We start from the raw sequence: 9,647 nt of genomic DNA on the forward strand, positions 1-9,647 counted from the left end.
CCATGGGACCTATGTTTCCTTGGGCCTGGCTTACTTCACTTAATATAATTTTTTCCAAGTTTTTCCATTTCCTAACAAATGGGGCAATGTCATTCTTTCTGATGGAGGCATAGAATTCCATTGTGTATATATACCACATTTTCTTGATCCATTCATCTACTGAGGGGCATCTGGGCTGGTTCCATATCTTAGCTCTGGTAAATAATGCTGCAATAAACATAGTTGTGCTGGTAGCTTTAGTGTGGTCTTGTTTGTGATCATTTGGGTAAATGCCCAAAAGTGGGATTGCTGGGTCATAGGGGAGCTCTATGTGAAGTCTTTTCAGGAACCTCCATACTGCTTTCCAAATTGGTTGAACAAGTTTACATTCCCACCGACAATGAAGTAAAGTTCTCTTCTGTCCACATCCCCTCCAGGATCTGTTGTTGTTAGAGTTCTTGATTTTTGCCATTCTAACTGGAGTGAGGTGGTATCTCAATGTTGTTTTGATTTGCATTTCTTTTATGGCTAGGGATGTTGAGCATTTCTTCATGTGTCTATTGGCCATCCTTCTTTCTTCTTCAGAGAAGTTTCTCTTTAAGTCTTTAGCCCACTTACTTATTGGGCAGTTGTTTCTTTGAGGATTTGTTGTTGGGGGATTTAATTTTTTGAGTTCCAAGTATATTTTAGATATGAGACCCTTGTCTGTTGTATGGCTAGTGAAGATCTTCTCCCAGTCCATGGGCCTTCTATTGATTTTGCTAGCTATGTCCTTTGCCATGCAGAAGCTCTGCAACTTCATGCAATCCCATTTGGAGACCTGACCTATTCTTGAGAGCAGCATTAACTCATTCACCAAGATAGAACCCTATGACCTAAATCACCATCCAATAGTATTTACATCTTAAAGTTTCTACCTCCTCAACATCATTATACTCAGGACCAAGTTTCCAGCATGTGAAACTTGGGGATATCAAACAATACCAATGTCTTGTTAAGAAACTGCCCAAACAGTGGTAATAACTCCATTCCACTCATAGTCTTTCTGCAGTCATCATTTGCTAGCCTTTGTGACTTACTGCTAGGTCAGTGATGCCTCCCTTGAGTGCAAGGAGCTATTTTCCCAGTACTCCCTAGTGAAGGAGCAGAGAGAAGTCTTGCTAGACAAAACTTGGGGGTTCTTATGAAAACACAATATTCTGCTAAGAGATCTTTAAGGCAGGTTCAAAACCAAACATGGCATTGCCTTCCCCCATTTATAATATTAATGATTCACATTTCCAAACAGCAAAATAAGTCAAGGGGGGGTTGCAGGAGAAAACAAAATAAAGCAAAACTCCCGAAGAACAATGCTGAGAATGTCTCAATTCCTCAATGCGTGTGAACTGTAACTCATGAGAATGAATGAAATGGGGATGCCATTCATGGGCTCATTCCTGTCCTGCTCATCTTTTCCACAAAATAATAAAACCAATGTTAAAAAAAGATTTTAGCCACACTAGGCCATGTCAGGAAAGGGGGTAAAAAAGAGCAGAAAAAATGAGGAAAGAGATTAACTGACATAATATATAAGTCCATAAACTGAAACTTCATTGTCCTGGACAGGAAAATGCTGCCAGCCATGTGTGTGGGGTTACCAGGCTGCCAAATGTGGGATTGGCACCAGCTTTGCAAAACTTGTCTTTAAGTCACTGATGTTTTCTTGCCAGCAGATATGATTAAGCTAATTTTGCATGTTTTGTTTTTCCTCCCTGATGGCATCATGGTTCGAAGTCAGGGCCTCATGCTATTGCTGTTTGCTTGCTTGCAGCTGGTGCTCTGCCACTTAAGCAATGCCACTAGATTGTCTTTTTACTAATTATATTAGAGATGGAGTCTCCCAAATTTTTCTGTCCAGGGCTGGTTTCTAACCATGATCCTTTGATCTCAGCTACTTCTGTAGCTAGGATTACAGGTATGAGCTACTGCTGCCTAGCTTCCTGTTTGTCTTTAAGTTACCAGAAAAGGGGAGTATTTTGTTTTGTTTCTTTGTTTGTCAGTCCTGGGGCTTGAATTTAGCCTGGGCACTGTCTCTGAGCTTCTTTTGCTAAAGGCTAGCACTCTACCACATGAGCCATAGCACCACTTCCAGCTTTTTCTGGTTATGTGGTACTAAAGAATTGAACCCAGGGCTTTGTGCATGCTAAACAAGCGCTCTACTGCTAGGCCACATTCCCAGCCCAAAAGGGTAGTTTTATACTAAGAAAAGTATTTCCGATTGACTGGATCTGCTCACCTCTATTCTGAGTACTTCTGTTCTGGAAGAAGTTCAAGGATGCTTAAATTTCTACCTCTTTGTCCACAGGCCAAGGAAACCTCTGCCTCTCAGAGAGTGGTAAAGAAGATGGTGTAGGAATAGGGCCAGAGAGAAATTTTACTATGTTTCATGCCATCCTGTCACTATATGTTCAGGAGAAAAAAATATTACTAATATGGCAATGTTGCTAATCTGAAGTTTGACTACTGTTAAGTGGTATTATGGGTCGAAAGAAGAGGTTAACTACCCTTAAGTTAGCTGTCAAGAAGAGGTTGAGAGATGAGATTTACATGGCTTGTCCCCAGAGGTGGGAGTTAGGCCAATCTGAAACAGGTGGACAGCCACACTTCCTTACCTTATGTTAAAATAATGTTCTGTTAAATGTGATATTAGTATATCATATTTCTCCAAGGTCAGGCTGTGTCTTGCAGACTTCATCTAACTAATTCTCACAGCATCCCTGGAAATCAAGACATGAATCTGTTTCATTCATAGGTGCCTGGTGAAGTTTATGATTTCTTAAGAGGAACATAACAATTTCCTTGGGAAAAAAACACTATGCTGCACAGATAAGGAAATTTTAGGAGACAGATGTTAAAAAAGAATGGAGATCATTAACTATGATCTGAAATTCAAACTTGAAGAAACAAAGAGTTTGGGAAGAAGTTAGCAAAGGCCTTATTGTAGACGAAGCAGAAATCTTGCATGCTTTGATGTCAAAGGAGGAGACAGAGACAGAGAAGGGAGCTTGATTGTATGACAGTGCCATGCAATTGAATATTATTTACACAGAGAAGTTGCTCTCCTATGTGTTTGATTGAAGGCCCATCTTAAGTCCTGTTTTGAATGAAAACGTCTTATTATTTTGCTAATAACAGTGACTGAGTGCCTACAAGGTGTCAGAAGGACCTACAGTTATGCAGTACTATGCTGACATCCACATTGTCATTATTCTCATCTATGAGGATCTTGTTGCTGAATGACTTTCTGAAGTCCCAGAGGCCCAGTGGTCAGGACCATTCCTGTCTGCTAGCAAAGCCCCTGCTTTAACACCCTGTATTGTATTACACTGCTCTTCTCAGAGTAGGAGGAGTCAAGCAAGAGAGAAACTGGTCACATTGATAGGGACACATCGAATAAAAAAAAAAAATCCTAGGATCTAAAGTTTAGGTTCTAAACTTTCAAACCACACTGGCATTGCTTGGAACAAAGCAATAGGATGAAAAGAAAAAAGTTCATGCACAATCATGATACCATGTGCAACTCATTTTCCTCCACTGCCAAGGTATGGTGTGCAGTAACAGAGTCACAATGGCCATGTATCCATGGAGGTCCAGTCCTGTCTCATCTCAGGCAGCGTCTTCCTATGGACCTGTCTTGTGATGTCACCCTTTGACCCCAGGCATCACTAGCATTTGCTTTGTCAGTGTGCATTGTCTTGGTTGTCTCAGTCAGCCATAGTGCTTCTTCCTCCGAGACCTTGGCCTGAGCTATACAAGACATTATCATAGAAGGTAATTGATTCTCCCAGTGTGGACAGTGTTTATGTCCTATCATGTTCTATTTGAGGGTTGCTCTGCTAGGAGTTTGGGGACCCAGTCCTACTCAGAGGCCAGCACCTGTCAGAGGACTGACTCGATTGTTCCCTTCCTTTTCTGTTTGTGCTCCCTAGGTCTCTCTATAAAACTGATCCCTTGGTCCTTTCAGGCCTTATTTTTAGGTGTAGAATCTCATACTAACATTTACTAGTTACAAGATTTAGGACAAGTCACTGAAAAATAAACAACTTTCCAAGTCTTGAATTCCTGAGGATACCTATAGCTCACTGAAGAGCAACTTGAATGGAAAACTTCATTTCCCTTTTCTAGCAGCTCACTTGTAAGACAAAGAGAGAAATCGACAGCTTCGGGTTTATTTTATTATTATTTTTGTTTGTTTGGGTTGGTTGTGGGCTTGAACTCAGGGCCTGAGTACTGTCCCTGAGCCTCTTTGTGCTCCAGGCTGGCACTCTACCACTTGAGCCATAGGGCTGCTTCCAGATTTTGAGTGGTTAATTGGAAATAAGAGTTTTGGGGGGACTTTCCTAGCCAGGCTGGCTTTGAACCATGATCCTCAAGTCTCAACCTCTTGAGTATCTAGAATTACAGGCATGAAGCACTAGTGCCCAGCCCCCAGGTTTCTTTTACAACCTATCTATTAGAACTCACTTCACCTATCTGTACCTATTTGTCCTGACTTCATATGCCTCATCTCTCTTTGTATATGCAGAAGTTTTAGGCTAATGGGTAAACTTTTTCAGAAGGTATTTGTAATCTTCACATCATCTTAGGAACTATGTGGGTTTGTATTTTAGTCCTATTTTACAGAGTAGAAAATTGAGGTTTAGGTTTTTAATTTTACTTTTTATACAGTGACTTGTGTTGGCAATCTATCTCTTAAATAGAGCCAGTCCTGAAATCCACATTTTCTGGCTCTCATCCTCAGTCCTTGTCCGAGGGCCCACAACACTGAAGTCACCGATGCCATATATGATAATCTCAATGATGACTTGGAGGCTACATGAGATTTCAAATCTTTAAAGCAAGATTCTTTTTGATCTTCCTATCACACTGGAAACGTGGGTTGGAAATCTGATTTTTTTGTCTTAGTAATAACAGATGAAACAAAATTTTGTTACAGAAATGTTCCATTTTCTGAACGTTCCCATTGTAAGTCTATGCCCCAGTCATTAATTTGGCCTTGTGCAGCTTGCCATGCGAAATAAAGAGTAGAAGAGCTGTCAAAGAAACTTAAAGCAGCACATAGCAGGAAATGAGAAAAACCATCTATATGCTGTAATCCTGTTTGTGTCTCCAAGGAGCAAATTTAGAAAACAGATGCCTGTGGCTTTAAGAGAAACAGCCATACCAAAGAGCGTCACAGGTGCAAAGGAAAAGAACAGTTCTCATGCCTTGGTTCAGGGGACTCCCAAGGGCCTGGGTCTGCTTCCAACAGCCTGCAGCCATGAATGTGTGTGCCATCTGGTATTTGTTTACCATTGGTTTGAGTAATTCAGATTCCAGCGAATCTTTGCACCCTGTGATGGCACTCTCACTTCATCTGGAGGGGGACTGGATTCAGGGTCACTGCAAAGAGCTGGGTTTCTCCTCTTTCTTCCTCAGTTCGCCTTTCTTCTTCAACATGTCCATTTGTTCCTATTTACTTTTCTATTTTCCTTGCTTCTAGATTAGGCAGGGGCTACTGGGTAAGACAGACTTAGGCTTTATCTAGACCAAGCACCATCACTATGAACTCTTCTTGTCCATCAAAGGTAAACATAGACTGTTGAGCCTCTCCATAGTCTATGAGTCCAAATGGTGCATAGACTAAGACAGCCCCTCTAATGAGCCTCAGTTCTGGGGTATTTCACTTGAACTTGTTGAGCTTGCTAAGGTAACACTGCTTATTACCTGGATTCATTCCCTCAGTCATGCTTATTACTGACCAGGTACTCTTAAAGACCACTGATCACATTTTAAGTGCCAAATATACTTTCCTCTGTCCATCTTCACCTTCCTGGATTTCCTGTGGAAGAGGACCTAGTTGAGAGAACCCTAGACTCATTCTCCTCCAATGAAGGAAGGATGCTTTAAACTCCAAGGTGATTTTTCATTTTTTTTGCTGATTGCAAGTGTAAGCTTACATTGTTAATCTTGGTCCCCTTATTGTCTCTCTTTGCACATTATCTCTTGGTAAATCCAGATGCTGCTTTCAATATCACTTTTCTATGAAGGGTGATATATGAATTTTGAATTCATATTAATTCCTATGGTTTTTCATGGCAACATTATCCAAGTCCACAGTGTCCCATATGGAAATGTGAAGTCTGGGAAATAAGTTATATTCCACATTGACAATTTTCTAGATGAACCAACTGAGGCCTATCTACACACATAAGATCATATAACTTTATTGTGGGAGAGATCTTAGAAACTTGCCCCAAATTATCTGTCTACCTTCCCTTCCATTTTGTCCATCTCTTAATATTGTCAGCAGTACAACTGGTCTACCATAATCCTTCCTTCTGACCTGGTGTCTGTGACTTCTCACTCTCTTTTCCTCCTGAAATACTAGGAAGAAAAATATTCCCCACCTCCACTGGCCTTTATCTGTCAAAATCCTACCCATAATTCAGTGCATATGAAATGCTGATGTTTCTCCCATTTCCTTAAAACACATATAGGGAATCTCCATGAATCAAAGGCACTCCAGAAAGAGCAGCGAAATGGGCCTCCAGTGGGTCAGTACCTCAAGGATCTCAGCAAGACCTAAGATTTAAGAAATCAAAGTCACTCAACTTTCACCCCATGCTTTCTTTCTGTCTGCCTCTCCATTACCAATAGTTAGTAAAATAAAAAATAACTTTAGCTGACCACATGTTCAAATGCTAAGTATTCTGTGGGAAGAAATTCAATGAAACCTTCAAACCATTAAAAAAATCCACTCCAGAACAAGTCCAAAATATCTGTTGGTAATTTAAGATACATAGTAAAGGTTTTGACCCTGTTAAAATTCCTTGGACAATTAGTTCTTTTAGACATTATTGAAAACTTTTGGTTTGAAGGACAAGTATTTTTTTTATCAACAACATGAATCACCCAGATTCTCTTACAACTTATTCTATCTGTGCCCTGATTTCTACTTTGCCCATTCATATGGTTGCAATATTTTCATGGTTTCACAATTAACGTTTGCTATGGTCAAATGTCAGTAGAAATTTAATGTTATGTGTGACTGTGCCAGAACTATTTTTATACTTTTCCTGTTATTAAAATATCTTGGAGAAATAGAAAATGGGAAATTGAGGATGTATTGATAATGTATTATATGCATTTTACAGGTTTTAATAAATATTCCAGGAATAAATTTCTCCTTTTTATTTATTATTAATCATTACAGACATTAGACATACTACATTGACTACTGAACCAGTATTCTATTTTTAGACATCTTAAAACTAAATGTTTGCTTAGTCTACCAGGCTGCTTTTTTATTATTTGCCCAGGAAAATCCATATTTAGTGAGGATTTGAATACAGATGGTCCCCAACTTACAACGATTCAACTTTCAATATTGTCTTGACTTTAAAATGGTAAGTGATACGTATCCATGCTTTGAAGTTTTTCAGTCACTGCTTGGACTCATAGTACTACAGCATGATACTCTTGCTCTCCTGGAAAGCTGCCGTAAACAGAGCTCTCAATTCCCTCCCCATCAGCCTGTCAATCATGAGTGGATTCTCTGCAGGTACTAATGGTTCTAGGATAGGATATTTGATAGGGTACCAAATGCATTTTGACTTACAATATTTTTAACTTATGAATGTATCAGTACATAACCCTGTCATAAGTTAAAAAGCATTTGCACTTGCTTTTAACTTTCTGCACAGTGACTTATAAAACTATTGTGACTAGTAAAATTACTCAGTCCCCAAACTCCTTGATATGCCATCTTCTTATGAAGTGAACTGCTTAACTTACCACCAAAGCAAATCTACATGACATTTCCTCTCTCCTCCTGGAGCTGGGATGAGGTTAATGGGGTAGGGTAAGGAGCTAGGACTTGGGCCATGGTCCTTTGCCCCATGACACCATGCTGTCCCACATTTCACAGCCATCCCCTTGACTGTAAGACCTTATAAGAGACCAGGCTTTTCCTATTACTAGTATAGTAATCCCACAATTACACGATGTAAGAATGAGTTACCACATTTGCGTATAAAAAATAAATTACTATGATGATTTAGTAAGGCATTAACTAACTATTCTGAGTGTTATTTTATTGAAATTAAACCATGTTCACCATCCAAATTTTATGGATTATCAACTCTTTGAAAGTTAGCGTCAATTGTCAGATTTCTATTTTAAATGAAAAAAGGTATGGGCACGATCTGGTCACTCATACAACATTGAGATCTACCAAATAGTAACACTTTAATTCCTATGATGAATCCTGAGGGTAGTTCTATTAGGGTTTCTGAGGTACTAAGTTCTGAAGCATGAAAATTGTCTTGCTGAAAGAAAAATGCCACTGAAACTGATTGGCCTATCTTCCTTGTACTGCATATACCTCTCTCTCATTGACTGGCCACAGTTTTAAGACTGACTTTCTTTGATTCTTGGGAAATCATGATGTTGGCACAGCCAGAAAAATCCCAGCTTGGGCTTGCTCCATTGAAGTTGCCCTTTGTCAGGGCAAAAGTCCTGTTGAATTTATTCCCTCATTTGTTTTCTTAGATCTAAGACAGTCTTGACATGCAGTAGGTACTCAACATTAGCATATAGTATGCTAGCTTCTAGCTAGGAATAACTTTTCTATCCTCAGATTTCAGCTACTAACATAGGCTGCTATCATGGATTTAACACCACTTGACTCATCCTTAACCAGGTCATATAAGGCACTTTGCTGTGGGACAATGTCTTGGCTAAGGCTGAGTCTCCCTCCCACAGAATAGCTCATGGGAGATACTGGAGGGTTTCTCTCTTTCTCACTTTCTCACTTTCTCTTGCTCTCTTTTCCCCTTAAAAAAAAAGAGACAGTCAAGCTGCTTAGGTGGTCTCAGAATTTTCTGGAATAAATTTCTGTAAATGACCATGTCATTGCACAGGGTTCAGTAAACAGTCTGAAAATAGTAAGAACTATGAAACATAGTAATAACTATGTCTTCAAATTCATTGCATTGTCTGGAGTTATATTCAATATTCTATTGTAACATAATGAGATTTTAGGATACTTTATTTATTTGTTCATTTATTTTTGTGGAAACAATGTACAGAGGGGTTACAATTACATGTGCAAGATAATGAGTACATTTTTTAAAATTTTTAAAATTTTTTTAGGATACTTCTTAATTGACCTTTTCAACTTTTTATTTATTGTTATGACAGAGTTGATATACAGAGGGGTTACAGTTACATGAATCAGGTAATGAGTACAATGCTTTTGGAACCATGTCACCCCTTCCCTCCCTCTCTCCCAGCTCCCCTCCCCTGTCCCTTACTCACATGATGCACAGTTCATTTTCACAGTGTCTAATGAGTACCACTGTTGTATTTGTTAATTCCACCTTTTCTGTGCCCCCTTGCCCTCCCAAATGCACACAAACTAACAAACAAAAGGAAAAGAAAACAAAAACAACAACAATGGCAACTAAAATGTCTCTTGTTTCTTTTTCTTGGAGTTCATTTTATAAAATATTATTTTATATGATCGTAGCTATGGAGACTTTGTCAACCACCCCTATCCTCTTTTGACCTTCATGTGTGAATGTCTAAAGTCCTATATAATTGTCATGTTCTAGCGTGTGTGTGTGTGTATGTGTGTGTGTGTGGAT

The sequence above is a fragment of the Dipodomys merriami genome, unplaced genomic scaffold (genome assembly GCF_024711535.1).
Source record: "Dipodomys merriami isolate MVZ:Mamm:240054 unplaced genomic scaffold, mDipMer1.0.p SCAF_2, whole genome shotgun sequence".
NCBI classification, from domain to species: domain Eukaryota; kingdom Metazoa; phylum Chordata; class Mammalia; order Rodentia; family Heteromyidae; genus Dipodomys; species Dipodomys merriami.